We start from the raw sequence: 20,665 nt of genomic DNA on the forward strand, positions 1-20,665 counted from the left end.
TGACATCACACATTCGCCGACGTGTTGTTACCGACCGGCTGCCACTTTGAGGAATGGCTCGTCATAGTCATGCCCATGGGCAGCGAGAATCGAGCCGCGCAGCTGGAGTTATGTTAAGCGTAAGGCGAAGTGACAGAAATGCTAATCAAGTATCAAAACTGACGCTGCATTCCCATCGATGCACATCAGACCCTCAATGATTTATTAGACAAAGTGAAAGCATGTGTCACCGTGCTGAGTGGCTCACACTGTAGGTAAACACAGCTCCCGCCACTGTGCGCCACTTAGCAGCGCGCTTCCCTCAAGTATGAACGGTACTCTCTGCGAAGGCCACTGATAGCGCAGGAACCTTTAAAACAGGACAGCTGCACACAGTATATCCAAGCAAGTCACTTAAGAGTTTTCCAAAGGGCTATTATAAGAGTAAAAGGTAGAAGGGGGTGTATGTCCCTACTTCAAATGGGTTCTTCTGCTGAGTAAGCCCTGCTGCTTTTCTCCTCCCCGACTGCCATTCCCTTCCTGTCCCCATATCAGAGAGAGGACTGAGAGCAGCAGCGGACTCCAATTATCAGACCGTCATTCACAATCCTTCATTTACCTCCTCATTCGCTGCTCTCTATACTAAATTCATTTTAGCCGGGATGTTCCTTCTGGAGCCTTGGGGAACAAGAGGTGGAGAGGTTAAGCATCCCACAGAGCAGCAGAGGGGATGAGACATAAAAACATGGACAGCTCTGCTTTTTTTTTCTTTTTCCCTGCTCACTGGATAATATTTGCATCACAGACATGGAAAGAAACTTGTCTGTTTGCTGTGTCTCGACTTTGGTGTTGCCAATTAATTCTGAATTTCTTTGAGAGTGGATTGCTGGAACAGGGCCTCGTTTGATGGATAAACAATGCTCCAGTGCATAATTTAGCTGTGCATGTGAAGAAGTGAAAACACGGGATCCATTCAGTCTCACTCTCCCAGTTGTATTCTTTAGCATCCACTTAAGTTCACAGCGGAGTTGTAATGAGATCATTGCGGTTGAACAACTGTAAAACAGATAATTGGACACTGTTTTTGTCATTAAAATGTTTGCAACATCAACAATGAGGAAATCTAAACATACGGCATGTCAAGACCGCTCGCTTCCCTCTACGCAATAAAGGAGTATCATGTATAATGATAAATATTGGAATAGCTTCTGACTGCATAATTCATAAATCTTAACATCTGAGAGAATGCCCACCCACTCCAAAGCTCATTGGCTGCTTTGTGAATCAAGACAAAGTCCCTGCTGCTTCCAAGGTTTGCACCTATAGCGGGTTTGTTAATGTTTAATAATGAAGAGAGGGGGAAAAAAATAAAAAATAGAATGGCTAATTATGTTGGTTTTCCCCGAGAAAAGATCCTCACAGACTTTCCACGCTGAAGTCCTCGTGGCAACACACATGCGCACACAAGAATTCTCCAAGGATCCCATTTGCATTAAGTTTCCTTCTGTAACTTTGATGGTGTTTATCACCATTAACAAGATTCCTTTGTTCATTTATGTAATAAATGCAGAGTCTTTGATTACTCCGACTTAATTTCTGGAAGAGGTTGAAATTAATATTCTACCTTAGGCAAAACGCATTTCCACAACATCATAATTATATTCAATAAAATCTCTCCAACCATGAACAATAGTGTTGTTTTTCTTATCCTCTCGGGGAGTATTGCATGAATATGGTCCCTGCTTTTCTCCGTTACAGCGCGGACAGTATGAGCTTGAGAGTAGCCTGGAGCAATTTATGCTTTCATGTGAAAAGTGAAGGGGAGCATGCGGTGGGAGATTAATGGTACATAAACAATATAGATGACCGTGTAAGCACAGAACCAGTGTCCTTTTTTTATCGTTATGCATTAATTTATTTAGTCAGTCTCTGGCAATTCTGTAAAGCACAAGCCATGACAGAAACCTTGCCGAGAGGTTTATGTCCCCGATGCATCTCACATTTGCACGAGGAGACCTTCCTTTCCCTTCCCTGACTCGAGCTTCGCTATACATTTCTGCAGCAGGTTGGGCTTTAATACGGTGGATAGAACCGGTCCAAAGCCGCGGTTCCCCGGCCAAGCATGAGTCACTCGGATGTAAGTTTGGAAAACGGTGAACATCTTGAGTTATTGAGCCATTTCTCATTTCAGATGCCTGGTGGCCTATTTTCATTTATTTTAGTCGTTTAAACACAGCATTTCCATACAGGGATTTAAACGCAATTTGCATGAAAAACAGGAGGGGATGTTTTGGCATTATTCAAAGTTTAATCTCGAGACACGCATGGGTTTTTCAGGACACATTTGCACTTGAATAAAACAAAAGGTGCGTGCTGGGTAGAGTTGATTATACAAGCCTCAATCAAGATAAACACATGCTGACAACAATAATAATTCTTCTGTCTGACCACATCCGTATCATTGGATGATAAACGAAATCTGATATGTTATGTGAAGAAAGCAGTCTGCCGCGAAGGCAAATCTCTGGCACTGCTGCCTGGGAGTGACTCATTTTACCCCTTTGTTTCATTTCAAACAGGTTAGTTACAAATCCTGTGTGCTCATGCGGGGCTATACACAAGCAAATTCACAATCATGCTGTTAGTTTGTGATTAAATTGCACATTAAATGCTTGATACTGTGTGTACTTTTGCCTGCATTCTTTCAAAGAATCTTAATTTTGATTTTTTGTATGTGTTGGAAGAGTTCGCTGACTAAATGAAGGTTACCTCTTCCACAGATAAACCTACCCTCAGAGGATTTTTCAAATGAAATTCAAATGTAAGCATCCTACAGGGAATACTATCTGTAATTAATTTGGACACGGATCACATGCTTTGGACCTGGGACCTAAGTGTAAACTGATTTGGCACCATACCTCCTCATAAAGCCGAGTCTACGGCACTCTAGCATAGGACCAATATGCAAGTGAGGAAATTCACAGAGTGCCCTGATTTATTTCCAGTTATTAATGGGGCCGTGTTGAAGGAAGCGGTCTGTGGCTGCCAGCAAAATATCTGACCTCTGAGAGTGCATTAAATCAAGGCATTAGGGAATTCAGTAATAAAGAGGCCGGGCGAGTCACTGAACCCACTCTAAAACAAACAAACCACAACACTAGCTTAGAGCAGGCTGAAATCACACCCAGAGGCTCATCTCATACTTCTCTGTATGAGAGGAGCCAACGTGGCATCAGCCAGGCAGCAGCCGATGACGTCTAATCATTCTCAAGTGTTGTAAGATAAGGCATTATGTTAAAAAAAAAAAAGCTTTCTTCTTCTTTTGGTAACTCAACAGTATATCTTGCTGTCCTTATTGTAGACATGGAATTCCATATTGCATTCTTTCATAAAACTGTTAACAAGTGTAAACTGATCTAAATATTTTTGGGATAGTATACGTCTTAATGTTACTCTACCGCTCGTGAAGGCGGTGCTTTGAGTTCCATGCCAACACAATCTTGCTCACATTCCTACAGCGTTAACTTCTTTCCTGTATGTTCAGCAGGTATAATGTATTCCACGTTCACCATTTGGTTTCATATGCTGGCATGCTAGTTTTTTGCAACATGGCTGAATATTGTGGACGACCTATAGCAGCAGCAAATCATAGGTAAACAAGCCGACCGCCGCGGGTACGCGCGGCACTCAGAGATGACATCATCCAGGTCAGAAGACATCATCCGGGGTCTGTAGGTCAAGCTACAGACCCCGGATCATCATGACGGGTAACTCCGGACTCAACGGCGAATAGCACTAGCGTACGATAAGAAAACATTGGTGAAATGAACGAGTTTCGCGGCAGATAATGCGTTATTTAGAGGATGCGTTTCGGTGCCCCAGTCACTCCCACTACATGGATATACACAGATCTAATTATCTCCCGATTGACTACAAATGACACAAAAGTTATATGGGTGAGTAAATGATCGTATTTTCATGCCAGAAATAAGGTCCAGGTTGTAAAAAACAGTAGTTCCCCTTTAAGTAAGACTGATGACACATTCAGATTTAACCGTTATCAGAATATGAGTCTGGTAACAACTCAATGGCGCTCAGCTGACTTGTACGACTTTGCTGCCGTAAATCTTTTTTTCATCACTGCATAAAGTCCAGCCCAAATGATTTGATTGGTTTGGGAGAATTTGCCAGGGCATAGTCAGTTCCCAACCGAGTGACTCCCAGACCAAATTTTCCCCACAAATAATTTTTAGGAGGGGGGAGTTCGGGAAAGCCATTTAGAAAGAAAGTTAGTTACAAAATTTCTCCAAAGTATCAATCACATCAACTGCAACAAGAGAGTGTAGTGTAAAGAAATGTTAACGTGTCATGATACTAGACATGACATTGTCAAACCCCGGACGTTACCCAGAACTCAGCAACTATCCACTCGGCCAAATGGTCTCTTGACTTCTACTCGTATCTACACAATCTGTCTGACAACCCACAATGATTATACACATTAGACTTAGTCATTGTGCCAATACGTTCAGTACATTGCCTCCTGGTGCCATCGTTTGGATGATTTATTGTCCTCAGTGATAGATTTCTGCTGCCCTCCCATTTATCTGTGCGCATCATGGCCAATATGTCTATATTAATACTGTGTAGGGAAATATGATACATAAACTTCCTTGAAGATAAAATCAACCGTCAGGACAAAAAAAATTAAACACAACTAAGGCTTGAAGAACATAATGCTGTTTAGGAATTATACTGTCCACACTAGTTGTTTTAGTATTTGGTGTTTTCAGTATTATGCCTCTCATCTTGTTAGGATGTATTTGTCCTCAGCTTTGGTTGCCCATAATAATCGGCACCAGCTTTACAACATGAATTGTAAAACGTGACAGACATTTAAAATACATGTTGTGTCTTTGCGTTGGACAGTCTAATTTGATATGTCAGGGTCAGTGTCAGAGTTTAAGTGCCACTCATCATTTCGCTCACGTTTTAAATATAGGGTGAGTCTCTGGTGTGGTGTTGTCTACAGCAGATGAGAATTTATGTTATTTCACTGTGGTCTGCAGGACATAAATTGGACTATGCACGTAAATACAAACATAACATTATCTTTGTTTTGTCACAGAACAATGAACTCTTCAACCTTTGTGCTTATTATTCACTGAAACGCTGCCAGTCAAAGATATTATACCATATACGTGAATTGGTCGTGAGGGATCTTTCACTGTTTTACACACTCAGAGCTCCAAGACTTTGACGTTCTCTTTTTGTAATTGCGTCAAAACAATGGGAGCTCGGATGATTACATTAATTTTCGCTGCACGATTTCTCTGGCGATTTCTTTCAGAAAGTGACAGAACGTGCGACGGACATTGTTGTGCTTTTCAGAATTTTGAGCTTTCAAAAGTAAAGAGAAATTTTTTTTTTTAAAAAAGGCTCCGTGAACAAAAAGTAATGAATTCATCGAGGAAAAGAGTCATGCCTGACTCTGTGGGTTAGCACTTACACAGGGCAGGGGGCATAGCCTTTCTGATGTCAAAGTGTCTGAGCAACCCACCGTCTCATTATACATCAGAATAATTTGCCACTGCAGCGCTGCAGACATTCTTCTGTGAAGTAAAGAACTGCAAGCCTAAAAAAAAAAATCAAAAACATATTTTTTTTACATTGTTCCACCTCTCATATATTAAGAAGTGTTACGCTTCTGAAAAAGGAAACGTTCACTGAAACACACGAGCGCAATTAGAGTGGATGGTTTTTGGAAGTAGTTGAGTGTTTAGGTCCTCTTTCCAAGTCCTCTGGACCTAAAGGCCCGCTGGCTTTCACTCTGAAAATGTAATCAGGAAGTGGTTTACACCTGGGACGGCAGGTGAAGGCAATTACCTGCAATCAAGTAGTTGGCAGCATAGAAGGAAGCGGTGCTCGGGGTTCTCCGAGCTGCATTCAGTGGTGCTCAAGATGCACAAACGGTTTTGCTTTGAAAAGCAGTGTTCCACTGGACGTCTCGTTACTAGATGTTTTCTGTTGCTTTTGCATAATTAATTTTTTTAAGCTGCAATATGTATACGAAGGACTTTGACCATGAAGTATACATGCATTCAACCACAAGAGGATACAGGTACACATGTCATGCAAATAAGTATGGAAGTAAAATCAATGCAAACATGCTGTATTTGCATGTGTGGTGCAGAGGCACGGTGTTCGCATGTATACACTAAAATCTCTTCACAAACAAAGATGATGCAAAATAAGAAGCTGCTCTTGTACCAGAATGTGATTATTACGGAATACTGCGACTAATAACGGGAGGAAACACATTCACATTCCAACCAAGGAAAATTACAATATGTACTATTAAACTCAAGGTGTGAAATTCCTTCCTCTGGCATTGCTCCATTGCTTAACGAATTACCATGGTGCATAAATTTTTCTACACCCTGAAGCCTTTGTTGAGTTTACCCAATGTGCAGAGTATACGTGTTTATTCCTGCAAAAATGAGGTGCACTACGAAACAAGTTTAAGGGAAAGCTGTTTGCTCTGTGCCGAGACGACACGGAGCCAGGCAGCTGCTGGGGTTGCTTCATTTGTATTCTGCAGATTGTATCAGAAATTTGGGAAATGTTAATTGGAAACAAACGTGTTAAGAGTCAGATATGGTCTGACATATAGCCAACATAATAGTATTAAGGGTGAATTAATTATTCCAGTATGCTAAGGGGGGAAAATAAACAGAATGCCATCGTCAGTCCATAGAAATACATAATAGATGAAACAGGATAACAGTGAATTCTAAAGATTTGCCTGAACAAATATGGCGGAGTGCCTTGAATCAAAAGACACTGCTTCCCAGCATCCAACAGTGGACATGTTGACAAAGCTCTCATTTATTACGGATTCCCAGCCCAGCAAGCATACCCCCAGCGTGACACTGATTAGAAAGCTTGTACAAAATAAGCCTGAGAGCCCCATTTCACCACAAACCTATATTCATTTAGTTCTGCAGATTTATACATCCAGCTATCTAGGCAGGAAAATCCAGCATGACATGAGAGTGTATTCTGCCCTTTCGAAAAGGGGGTTAATCTCTCTTTCTTTCATGAAGAAACCTCAATCTTACAGTGACCAGCATGTCTCATATGATGCAGCAGCCGAAGCAATAAATTGAATTAAATAAACCCATTAGTTACGGCCGCTACCTTCTCACCTCGGCCCAGATACACTTTCATGGTAAGTTGGTCCTTTATAAAGACCAGAGGACACAGCTTAAAACTGACTGCGATGACAAAGTGACCTTGGGTCCAAAAAAAACAAAAAACAAAAAAAACAGAATGCACGTCCTTGTTCATTACTCAAATCAATTAAGACCGCGTGTTTGCTGCACAGCACAAGCGCAGTGTGTTTTGCAGGTGTTTAAAAGTAAATGTATGCTCATTCAAAAATCAATTCATACTTAGGATTCTGTCTCCTCCTGTCTTGTAGACATGAAACAAACCAGAGGTCGATTAGAGTAGAAAGTGACTACTGGGAGTTTCACCCGGGGCATGCTTAAAATGCATGGAATGAATAACCAAGTGCAGTTTGAATAGCATAAGAAAAGGAAAAAGCCCAGAAAGAAGTCCAGGATCCTAATCCAACTGCCTTAGAGCAGACTGATGTGTTTTTCACTTTTGCCCTGGCAATTGAATCTAATAAAATACAAACTGAATTTTCACCAGTGTTTCACAGAAAGGTGGTCACGATTTCAAAATATTTTTATTTAACTGTCTGGCTTCTGTTTTTGTGAATTAGAAAGACAGCAAATCTGGCAGATGCAGTGACTAATTAATACTAATTGATTCTTTTGTAAATTTTCAGCATCACCTTTTGTCTAAACTGTGTTAATGGATTACTGCAGTGAATAACTAAAGTCTGCCGTAGCATGTTTTGTATGTTTTGGCTAGAGAGGCTTTCTTGGCAAAAAAAAAAAAAAAAAAAAAAAAAAATGCAACTGCCCAATAAATCCGTAATTTGAAACTTCATGTAAATTGGAAAAAAAAACGTGCACATTGGCGCCACATTTCACCCTTCAGTGTCAGAATACAGATGATGAGAAGCATTGCTGCACTAGGTCTGATACATTGGTTGGGATTCCGCGTCAGAAAACGATCTGGGGACAAAGAGTTCCTCAGACCTCAGCTGCCCGGTCCTCATCTCTGCTTGAGGCTAGCTGCTAGACGCTAAGCTAGTCCTAGCTAGCTTACTACACTAATGGTCCTATTAAACTGTTGACTTATGTACGGTTTATGCTTCTGCGTCAATTTGGGCTGACACTACGGACCCTGACACCGTATCCTGACCTGCACCTCCCCAGAAATGTAAATATGCGTCACGGCAACGCAGACCGCAAGAGCTGCAATTGGTCCGCTTGGTTATAGCGTATTTCCGCTTTACCATTTCCAGCTGCTTCTCCATCTCCACAATTTACTTACTGATTGTTTTGGATCAATAAAGATGGAACACATCGATTAAAGGTTAAAGGTCCCGTAGGCAGGATTGCGAAGATCCAGGACTTAGCCAAAAAATTTGAACATCGACAACTTCTCAGTCCCTCCCCCCTTTCCGCTAAAGCCCAAAACGGTCTCCCAAGCCCCTCCCCCCACAAGGGAGAGCTGTGCACGATAGAGCGCGTGCATATTGGCCCTGGAATACTGTGCACGAGCAGAGAACCGAGAGAGAGCGAGTAAACAAACTAGCATGGAACACACCGACGTAAGAACAACAAAATAGTTTTTAGAATACCCTTCGTTATTGCTAAATAATTTGACCTAAAGTACAATGATACAGTCGTTATACTTTAGGTCAAAATATTTAGCAATAGTCAACTTTAGGACAAAACCAAGGTTAGGATGTTTCTGAAAGTAGCCTACATCGGTGATGTTTGCTATCAGTAACAGTTAGAAGCATTCATTGTGGCGTTTTATTCCACAGTTTAGATTTATCAATTTGCTATGTGGTAGATATATGACCGCTACCTGTTGATGTGGTTAGACGTTTGAGAGTGAAGCTGAGGCACAGGCTATGAAATGCGTGTGCATGAGCAGTGATTGACACTCTGTTAGATACACCCCTGGGCTTGATTGGTGCATCTGAATATGGAGAGTTGGATGTCTTGCAAATCGCGCTACAGGCTCTAGGTGGGACCAGAGGAGCTGAATTTTTTTTTAAAATGACCTGCTTCATGCAATTATACTTGAACATAGGGTCAGTTTCAGCAAATATGACAGAAAGTTAGTTTTATAAGGCTTTCCTACTGCACCTTTAACTGAGGAGGTTCGGAGATACAGACATTTGTACGACTTGTCTTCTGCGAAATTTTGGCCAAAGTTTCAGTTGCCTGTCTTGAAAGTGAAGCAGGAAGTAGAAACAAAAATTAACCAGACTGGGAAAAAAGACACAGCGCCGACTAGCGTTTGGGTGGCATTTTTACAGAGCGGGCCAGACTGACAGTATAAATGACTCGCATCGCGTAGGTTTCACCATCTATGTCCCGCAGAGGCATAAACTGCACTTCACACTGTTGATAATGTAGGCACCAGGGGTCTCATTGGTGTATATAGAAAACATTTACATAGAGTATGTATATGTTCTGTGCTAAGGACTGGTTTATACATCTGTGGACATGCAGACCTCCAGTTACACATTAGATTTCCTTTTATGTGCACTTTGGAGAGCCTTGCATTCATACAACCATAAATGAGCAGCGCAAATTTCCTTTGACCGGCAAAAAGGAGGCAGTGTTAAAAACAAAACTAAATTTGACGATTCACTAAACTGTAGTCAGACAGCTGCAATTGGCTGCACCGCCAGTGTCGACTGACAGGATGGAGCTCGGATGCCCTCTCCACCTAGTATTTGCTAAGCTGCTATGTAGACACGTATCAAAATTAGAATCGAAAAAGAACACTGTGAATAACAGCATGCAGGTGTTTCTCTTGTTTTCGGAGTTGATGATGAGTGCAGTTGGTAGACAGGTGTAGATGAGTTGAAGAAGTGCATTACTTTTCCTGCCAGCACGGCCATGTATTCGCTCAAGACACAAAGAAAAAACAAATTTAGTGGAAGATTTAGTTATAAGTGTACAAGCCTCTGTTCTCCGATAATGCAAAGAATTTTAACGCAGTTTGATGAGCATTTCAACAGATGACGTAGTGGAGATGAAAGGAAATCAGTATATTCAGGGTTAACGTCGCCAGCCGCTTCAAAATCTGCCACCTGATGCATGCTGGCATTGTCCTCAGCATTTTCAGGCACGCCGTGATGTGCTCTACTGGCAAGTCTGAGAGTCATAAAACCCCTCCTCTGAATTCGGGGACACTGATTTGAGTCTGTGACAAATTCAACTTCTGGCTAAAAGGCTCAACAACAATGCTGCACCCATTCAATCTGCAACGGAGCCTTGAACAGGCTTTGTGAAAGGGTCTATTGTCTTGCAAACACATAACACTGCTCCAGAGCTATGCAATTTTACTGTCCATCATGTGTCTGATAGAAGAAATGCAACGCTTAATCAGTGCGGTACTGAAACTACTTGCTTGGATTATAAAAAGATCACCCTCGTGGTTAAAGGGGTTTATATCAGATCTTTGTGCAGATCTGGAATATAACACGAGGGATGGAGACAAATAAATAAATTATAGCTTACAGCTAACATGATGTTACTTGCATATAGAGAGCTGTGATGTGATGACAAGTGATCACTCGAGACACACACGGAGATACATTTCAATTCCAGATGCAGATGCACTACCAAATGTGAACAGGGCCTAAAACCAGATTCATGATCCCGCGTCACGTCCACTGCGACTGGTTCAAAATCCAAATTTCCTCGTTCACGTGTCTCATTGGCCGGACGAGAAAATACTCGCTCGTTCTGCCTCCCACGAACCATCTGCTCAGATGCGCTGGCATAACATGGCTACCCGAGAAGCCCGTAGCGTCTGAAAAATTACCATACCGTTCTAAATGTGCCTAAATTTTTTACACACTTCAAAAGTGCTGCAATAAACATGACTTGTGAATGTTAACTACGCAAACAACAGCAGAAAAACAAGAGGCAGAGAGGGCCCAGATGAATTCCCCCATTAGCCCTGGGGCGACGCCGATGCTGTATCATTTGTATTTAAAGTGTTTCCAGTTCTCTCTTTGTGTCTGAAGTGTGAGGTATTGTTGACTTTATTGTGTGCGGTTTTGTGAATTATACAGCACATAGAAAATAAACCGATCAGGCGGAACATTATGACTTCCTTCCTGATATTGTGCAGGTCTCCCTTGTGCCTCCAAAACAGTTGTGACTCATCAGAGAATGGAAATGGGCCTTCTGAGGGTATCCTGTGGTGTCTGGAAACAGGATGTTGTTAGTGGGGGCCTTTGGGTCCTATGGGTCAAAGGGAGGGGCCTCTATGGATCGTCCTACAGATACTTGATCAGTTTGGGACCTAGTGAATTTGGAGGCCAGGTCAACACCTTGTGCTGTTTTTCATGTTTTTTGAGTTGTTCCTAAACCATGTGTCATTGCTATGGGGTGGGGCTGCCTGGTCTGGTCTAGGTGGGTGGTACATGTCCCAGTAACATCCACATGAATGCCAGGTCCAGAGGTTTCCCAGCAGAACACTGTATTGTCACAAGACGGTCAATGTTATTCACTTGTCCTGTCAGTGGTTTTAATGCTGTGGCTGATCGGTGTACATCACACATATCAAGAGCGCCACATGGGAAGAGTTGACTTCATGGTTGAGAGCAGGTAACAACCTTACTAGGAAGGCAGTACACGTCAGCTTCCTCCTAAATCTCTAATGCCAATAATCCAAATTACCCAGGAAAAACAATCACTTCCTGATACAGCTATTAGCAATTAGCATAATCCCTAAAAGCACCCTTTTGCATTTCATTGGCTTAATCCAAGTCTCGGGGGAGTTTGGCCAATGCCACAGCTTGAGTTAATAACTTCCACCGTACCAGCCGAGAGTGCTGGTGGCAAAGACGTCAGCAGCATGTCTCATCACAGAGTTATGAAATCAGGGCCGCACTGAGAAGATTCCCCTTTTCAAAGTCAATCCGGCACTGCAGCATCTCTACTGTATGTAAGGAGCGTGTTGAGTGCAGTTTACGCATCTAATACTCGGCTCATACATTGTTTCACACTGTGCTAAAATTATTCTAACGGAATACCCCATGGTGATCTGAGGGAAAGAAAGAGCATGAATAAGTAAACAACATAAAGCGATGAGAAACTTCAAAGGCGATGGGACAATCACAGCAAACAAGATCCTGGAAGCCAATGAATGTGTTTGTCTTTGTTTGTGACAGTGACTCAGGGGTGTAAACAGAGGAATTAGCTCACACCTCCGGAGTCTCAACACATCACACAGCCATAATTGAATTAGGTCTGTCGGGTTGCTGCTGAACTGTAGATGTTCTGAGGAGCACGAGATGCGCTTGGCTCCGAAGGCTACGTCTAAAAATGGTCAGGACTTTTCATTTTCATCAAAGCCTTGGAAAGAAAAAAAAAAAAGTAAGTGGTGAAAATGAGCATCCTGAAAAATGGCATCTGTGTTCAGCAGCCAGAGTTAGATGTTGATTTATGTCTATTATCTTCACAAAATGGCCAAGCCATATGCTGCTCATTGTTGGAAACGCTGCGGCGTCACACTTATATGATAATGCTGCCCATACCAGAGGGAGAAACCAACATTTTCAATTTTCTCCCCGCCCCAATCTTTCAGCATAACATACTATGGAAGCACCTATCAGCTCCTGGACACACATTTGAAACATACTCCCAGCAGTCCCTGTATCTTGGCTCCATGACCATTCCTGTCAGGGTTTTCCCTTTGACTGAACAAATGCATCAGCTTGTGTCATGAGACCACATCCCTCGCAGCCAATAAGGAGCACGAACGGCACAAGTGCTCCAGGAGATGTGGAAGGGAAATTGGAATCCTGACAAGTATGATTGACATGCGTATTTGTCCCAAGGTAGTCTTATTTGCAGAGATTTAAAGACGTCTGCAAACCAGCATTCTGCCGAACAGAGTCATTGTTCCTCCAGACTAGAAGCACATCACGGGCAATTCAGTCGCATGCAAATAATCTTTTGGGAGAAATGAATCCCTCTGAGCATAAAATGACTTCAGCTTATACTTTATTTTGGGTCCAAAATAAATAATTTAACAGATGAAGCTACGTCTTTCATTCTCAGACAATCTGTCCATGTTGTGGAACAGAAACTATGAAGCCTGAGTCCTTCCTTCTATCCCCGCAACAGAGGACGAGGATGCTCCGAATTTTATCTAGCTCTTAAGATGGAAACAAAAAAAAATAAAAAATAATGTGAATATGAGCCTTGATGGTGAACCATAACCCACGGCCAGTTTATAGAAATGGAAGGGGTGGGGGGGGGGAATGGTGAATCAAATGCTAACCCATAAGTAAAATAGACTTCCACTTGAAAGCATTGGAGTGTAGCTACAGCGAGACAAGAGAAAGAGACAAATGTGTGTGAGAGAGGAGGAGGAATGTGTATGAATTCTGAACAGGACTGAAGGCAGGATGAAATTGGCTATGCCCATTAACGGCTCACAAGGATTTTTTTTTTCTTTCTCCATATGCAAAAAGGATGGAGAGTTATTACTTCTTCCATAATTTTCGCGTTACAATACAACTCACTAGAATAAGATCAAATCTATCTGTAATCCTGGAATGAAAGGAGCCTCCACTCAGACAAAACACATCACTGGTGAAAGGGAAGCCCTCCTAAAAGATAATTTTGCACTTTGCTTTGGTGCAGGGTATTTGCTCCGGAGGATCCATAACTGGGAACGGGCCGATGTGAGGGCTGCGCTAATTAACGCTAACGTTGTACTTGTTAAAGTATGAGGTTTCACCTGAGCTTCAAAGAATTCACAAGCCGATGGCGAGCTGCATAATTTCACACATTAGCAAGAAGTTTTGCAAAATGTTCATGCTAGCTAATTTAATGTACTGTGCAAAAGTTCACAGATTTGGAAATATATATATATATATATATAAAAAAGTAGACTTCATGTTATCTTGTGATATAACCATAAATGAGCAGCGTTCATTTTTGAAAATCTTTTCCCTGATGTTTAACAAGCATGTCTGAACATAACTATGACAATGTTAAACATGCTGTTTTGTTGCCACAGGTTGGCATGGATATCAACCTTACATGTAAGGATAAGGCAATTAAATGCATTTCTGTACAACGATCAGCCACAACATTATGACATATTATGACAGGAGAAGTAAATAACATTGACCATCTTGTGACAATACAGTGTTCAGCTGGGAAACTTTTGGACCTTGTATTCATGTGGGTGTTACTTAGACATGTAGCACCCACCTAGACCAGACCAGGCACCCCCACCCCATGACACTCCTTGATGTACAGCAGCCTGACACAAGCACACGCACAAAAAAACGGTTTAGTAACAACTCAAAAAACATGAAAAACAGCACAAGGTGTTGACCTGGCCTCCAAATTCACTATATCCCGAACTGATCAAGTATCTGTGGGATGATCCACAGAGGCCCCTCCCCTCAACCCATAGAACCCAAAGGCCCCCGCTAACAACATTCTGTTGCCAGACACCACAGGACACCCTCAGAAGGTCCATGTCCAATCTCTGATGAGTCACAACTGTTTTGGAGGCACAAGGGAGACCTACACAATATCAGGAAGGTGGTCATAATGTTATGCATGATCGGCGTAGACTACACAGGCAGTCTGTGGTCCTCTAAAATTACACCTGACAATAAGTCACTCACTGACTCATGTTTTTATAACCTTCAAGAAGTGCCATTTTACAAAAAGAAGTAATTTCTAACTCAGAAATTAGCAGATGACTTCATCACGGTGTTGATTCAACACGGTACACAGCAAAAACGTGGAATACACCCTACCAGGCCCACTGTTCAAGACACTGGCTCATAAGTTATTGTTTATGAAGCAAGCCAGGAGAACATGGCTGTCCTTTCAAGCTGTACAGGATATAATGAGTCATTTTCGCTGCATCTGAAGAGATTCCCAAACAAGAAAAATAAACATGGTTGCTCCCGTGGTAACTGGAAGCCCTGTGATGCTTGCGCGTTTAATCAAGTAGAAATAGGAAGGGCCATGAGAAAGACCTGAGCGGAGCGGTCCACTCTCTTGACGGCGCAGGGGTACGCTGCTAATTAAAAAGTTTAATTCCACAACTGCAGCGCTGGCATCGGAGCACTCGGAGGTGCGTCCTTGTGAGTCTTGGCGCCGTCTTATCAGGCGTAGGCAGATTCTGCCATTTTGGGAAGGCGTGGGGCAGGGAGGCACTGCAGCAGCACACAGGCCCAGCTGGAAGGGATGGCACCCTGCCTGCTCGGGGATCTGGCCCACCTTGCTCTTTCCCCATCTCCCCTCTGAGTGGAGTCACGGGCTCCCAGTCAGGTGGCAAGAGTCAGGGGCTAAGCTGCCCACGGAGCAGCTGAAAGAGGGAAAGCAGGGCTAAACAAGGGATAAACGCTGGATTTAGACTTTCTGCTGCGGCACTCGGCCATAGATCCACGTCTCCATTACACACTTCCTGTCACAGGGGCCTATCTTATGGACGAAGGTTGCAGGTACAGTAAAGCCTGTTCTGCATTACACACCGTTTCTTCAAAGTCTCACAGCAGCTAAATCTGACATGATACACTCACACTGCCAGCTTGAATAGACTTTAATATTTCAAAAAGAGATGTGATTATTTCTCACAATACAGTGCAAAGAAAGGATCTGCTCCTCTGATAAGGTGAGACGAGGAGCGAACGCGCTCTATTGTGCGGCCTTGGTAGAGGGAAAAGTTTGTAGGATCTATTGATTAGACCACCTCGCAACTCAACACAAAGGAGGAAGTCCTTGAAAACAGCAAGGCTCATTCTCTGACATCCTTCTAAAAAAAAAAACGCGTTTGCTTATAAAGGAAAGACGATTGAAAAAAAGGCACAATAACAAAAGTAAAATTCTTTCAGAATAAAACAAGTGTCTCCCGGGACTAATCATTGTGGAGCTCTCGCTGACTCTTTTTCCCAGCAAAGGGACGCAGCCCTGAAAGAGGAAGAACACCGCCTCCGAAGATTTATGAGAACATTCTCTTAGCTTTTATTGCAAAGTGGGTGAAAGTGTCATTTTAATAACACAGAGATATTAGCTTGCAAACCTTAGAGAATCTTTGGTTCTGGTTCACGGGTAGCCGATTTATCAATATATAAATGTATATATTTTATTTTACAGGAGACAGTTGGTGCAGGCTTTGCAGGCCTTTGTATTTTCTTATGTATTTTCTTATTTTATATGCAGGCTCTTCATCCCCGTTACGGTGATGTATTTTTATTTTTTTCTGGCTACTGTTAACTTGGACCATTGGGTCATTCTTGGCACCGCCTATTTGATGAGGTTCAGCACATAAATTGATTTTATATCCTATTACGTGTTATCCTAACGAGTGAAGGATAATTTATAGGCTTTGGTCGGCTATTGTGGGACCGGATGTGAGTGTAAAACTGTTCATGAGATCAAATTTTGAACATTTTCCGCGACCCTGTGTGGTTTTTCTTGTGTTTCCTGTTTTTTTATTTTACAAGCTTCTTCCTTGGTGTTTTGTGTCCTTGCTTCACTTCCTGTCTGTCTCTGATTATGATTGGTTTTTCCTTGCGTTTCGCCTGTGTCTCTTCATCTCCTCGGCCCGTGTGTGTGTGAGATATATATTTATATATATCTATATATATATATATATATAAATATATATCTCTTGTCAAATGGTCTGTGGAGTTACCACCGCTGAGTTATGCCTGTGAAGTTACCTCCGATGGCCCGCTTGTTGTTGAAGCCTTGTTTTTTTCCTAGAGTTTCAGTTCTGCTCCTCATCATTCCTGGTCCACTGAGTTTTTTTTTCTCGCAATAGAAACTACGGATACCCTTAATGCTATCAAAAGATGGATGTTTCTAAAGGTAACATGTGTGATTTGCGATTGTCAGTTGTAGGGGTGGGTGCATGTCTCAGATGATTCAAATTGTATGAATCTGATACAGAAATGTGCATCAGTTTCACTTGGATCCATCAGAACACAACATGAGGTGCAGACAGATATCTATAGGATTGTTTTCAGGAAGTGGATGTTTTAAAGCGAGAGATCGGTGGGAGAAAGGCACTTGCACACACGGGCCGGAGGCACAAGGACACAGACGGAGAGTTCTACTCGAACCGCTGTTCCACGGCCGTATTGATTTTTGATGAAATTCACACTGAATTTGGTTCGGATCCGTGGTTCTGTGTCGACGTAGCTTTATCTCCGACTCTTGCATCGATTTTTTTTGATAGGTATCAATTCAACTTCAAACTCCTGACAGATAAGGGCCGAAGCGTGAAGCCAGACTCCCAACACCTGTAGCGTGACATGCTCTTTCGTTACCGTGAATCCTGGATTTGCATTTTCATTTAACATTACATAATTACATATTCATTACATAATTCCAGTGTATTTTCCAGCACAATTGTCCCACACTGCGTTCTTTCTGGGCGCAGAAAGCCATTCTTACTCCTCGTGAAAAGACTAATATAACTTTGCTGACTGTCCAGTGCACACATCAATGCAGAGCAGAATTCCATTGAGCCTCAATAGATGAGAAACCTCATGTCTCCTGCTGTATTATTTGATCTGGCCGCACACGCTTTTCAACTGGAATTAATCTAAAATGGACAATCTGACACTCTGTGATGTTATATTTAACAATGTGGCAGCCTGATACGTGCACTGTTAATCTTCCAGTTAAAGCGCGTGATTAAAAAAAATTTAAAATAAACTTATTTTTTTAATATTTTTAATATAAAAAGCAACTGATCTGCTTCTACCTTTTGACGACTGAAATATGGCAGATTTCCGTCTCCAGTGGTTTGCAGATTCTTGCTCTTACAATCCTTTTACTACTCCATACGCTGTTGTTTGACATTTCGAAAAAGTGTCGAAAATACCAAACAGTCAGCCTCACTAATGGCTCCTCATTAAGTCGGTGTAAAGAGTGCAAATTCCTGCTGACACCAACGACGCAGACGCAGACCTCCTCATACGACTGATAATCAATGACATTCTTCAGCACGATTTATGAGGCACATTATCTTTCCACTGTCCACGAAAAAACTGGCAGGAGATAAGAGCTGGTGAGCTGACCATCGTGCATCAAATAATTCCTACTCCGGGATGGGCATTTTTCGCACCAGGTCGAGGGGAACTCAAGAGAACAGATAAGTTAAATCCTCGCAGTGATTGCTCGCCCTCTTTGCTCAGAAATAGCTGCGACATTAGGAGTGCCAATTGGCTGATGAAAGTCCTCTATGTGCGGTAATGATGCCACTACATTGCAAATTGCTTGTTCAAGTAAGCCCAAAACACACTGGAGGAACTGTCCAAGAGTGCTGCACAGACATTTGACAACACGCAAGTCCCTCAAAGTGACGCCTTTGTGCTATACTCCCTATAGCTCTCCCAGCATATCCATCAAATTGTGGAGCAGGTGTTACTCAGACAGGCCCGGGTTTATCAATCACGTTTCACGAGATTGCCGGACTCGTTCAACTACGCCGATGTCAAATGCTTGCAAACATCTGTAAGTGATCGTAATTTCACATCCATTAAGTGCACATTAGCCGGAGCATCACCGACACAGAAGAGAGGTGTGGCGTAGTGCAGGAACAAACAAAAGTTGCGTGAATTTTTATATCGGTGAGAAATGGCGGCTCGACTCGTGAATATTTTTAACAGCTTAACTATTCACAATGTCATGCGTGTTCATTTCCTCCGTTGAGTGTGTCGTTCTGAACGGGACGATGTCAGGATATAAAACCAGTCCTCCTTCAGAAATGATTTGGCTCAGGGGCTCCAAAAGACACAAGCATGTTTATTATTATTTATGTAAGCATGTCATCCTCCTGTCTAATGAGCCTTTCACCGCGAGCATAATGAAACAGCTTGCATTAACACAGGCTAAATGAACAGCCGAGAGCTCCCAAGTCTACGCGGAGAGATGAAAGCAGATGTTCCACAACCCAAACACCAGCGTAACAGGCTCACTTCTACGGAGGAACAGAAGGGACTTTGAGTCAGCGTCATTCTCATCAGCTCATTGACTCCATTAAAATAAATAAATAAATAAATAAGATTCCCCTGGTCAAACATTATTATGTGACAACAGCACCTAACTAAGCCGCGACCAACTGACCATAAATGAACCCTGGGATTGATTTTTCTCTCTCACATAAACTCGGGTTGGGTGACACACAGGTTCTTCTCTGGGTAATAAAGCAGGCGTCAAATTGAATGTCAGACATCACAGACATGAAAGGTGGTGTAAACACTGCACACATGTTTTGGGAACGAGCCGCAAAGCAGAGTCAGGCATTTCAAAATTTGCATATTTGGATTTTGTGTGCCGTGCAAAGCCGGTGGTAAGCTGTGGTATTTTAAGGCACATAGTGGCTGACTTGTGAAAATAAAAAAAAGACAAATGCAAGAAAAAAACGATGCTCCACCATCTCCCTCGAATGCTCGGACATTCAGGAGAGTTGTGCCACGTACTGACCATTTTAATGACATAATATTTGACTTATATTTGAGCATTTACTCGAGGCTCGTGTAAATGCCCCTCTCTTAATCTGTAACCGTTGCTATGCATTCGTGTATGTGACTGTAGAAGGAAAACTAAACCAGAGAACTAATGGAGTGAATAAAACGGCTTCTGTTGTCAGTGTTAAACAACAGGAAACGGATTACAACACGTCAACGCTTTAATCCTTTAAAGGAGGCGATGATTCGTCTTCTCCAAGGTGTTGTGTATTTTGTTTTTTCAAATAAAAATGATCGAATTAAACTCAACTTAATACAATTCTGACACGGATGATATAAAACCCTGACCCGGGCATTAAAGAGGCTTTAGAAGTGGCACTCCTCTGTGTGTGCGCGCCTCCGTTTAGCCTGTGTCTAAACTTCAACCTGCTGTGCGAGAGAACACCTTCCCATATATGAAGGTGTTTTTATTTATTTTTTTTTTGGCATGTCTTAATAATCTTCACAGAAATAAATTGATGTTTAAGACTGCTGCGGGGCTCCAAATGTGGTTGGACCTTGTGATGAAGACAAGTGCAACAACTACATGCCAATTCCTGTTTAGTAATTGAACTAAATACACAACTGAAGGCTCAAATGATCCACATGATTACTGTCTCTTAAAGGGCCGTGATATAGAGTTTTAATTACTATAACTGTGCGTTGCCCACGGCTTATCCCAAACTGTGATATTGCATTTTTTTTCTCGCTGCCATCATCTTCCATTCATATGTCTGAAAAAACGACTAGAGATATTTATGACAGTGGCTTTTTATTTTATTCTATTTTATTCTATTCTGCTTTTTAACTGCAGTGCAAACTGACAAGTGGAAAAGTTGGCACTAGAACGCAACAACACACTAACTTCAACCCCCCTGAGGACAGAAATTGTTCTCCCTGTGATGGATTGCGTGTCAGTTCTTCCTCTGGGATGCTGATTTCTGAATCTTGAAGAAGAGGAAAGCACTAACACACTGTTCTTTGGCGACAAAAAAAAAACAAAAAACGTGA

The 20,665-nt window shown here is 42.2% G+C and overlaps 1 protein-coding gene across 1 annotated transcript in view; it reads right to left on the reverse strand.

Annotated features, from left to right (window-relative positions):
* Positions 1-20,665, reverse strand: part of hs3st4 (heparan sulfate (glucosamine) 3-O-sulfotransferase 4) — an 82,918-nt gene that overhangs the window by 61,631 nt on the left and 622 nt on the right. The gene's annotated exons all lie outside the window — the stretch shown is intronic.

The sequence above is a fragment of the Chelon labrosus genome, assembly GCF_963514085.1.
Source record: "Chelon labrosus genome assembly, chromosome: 21".
NCBI classification, from domain to species: Eukaryota; Metazoa; Chordata; class Actinopteri; order Mugiliformes; family Mugilidae; genus Chelon; species Chelon labrosus.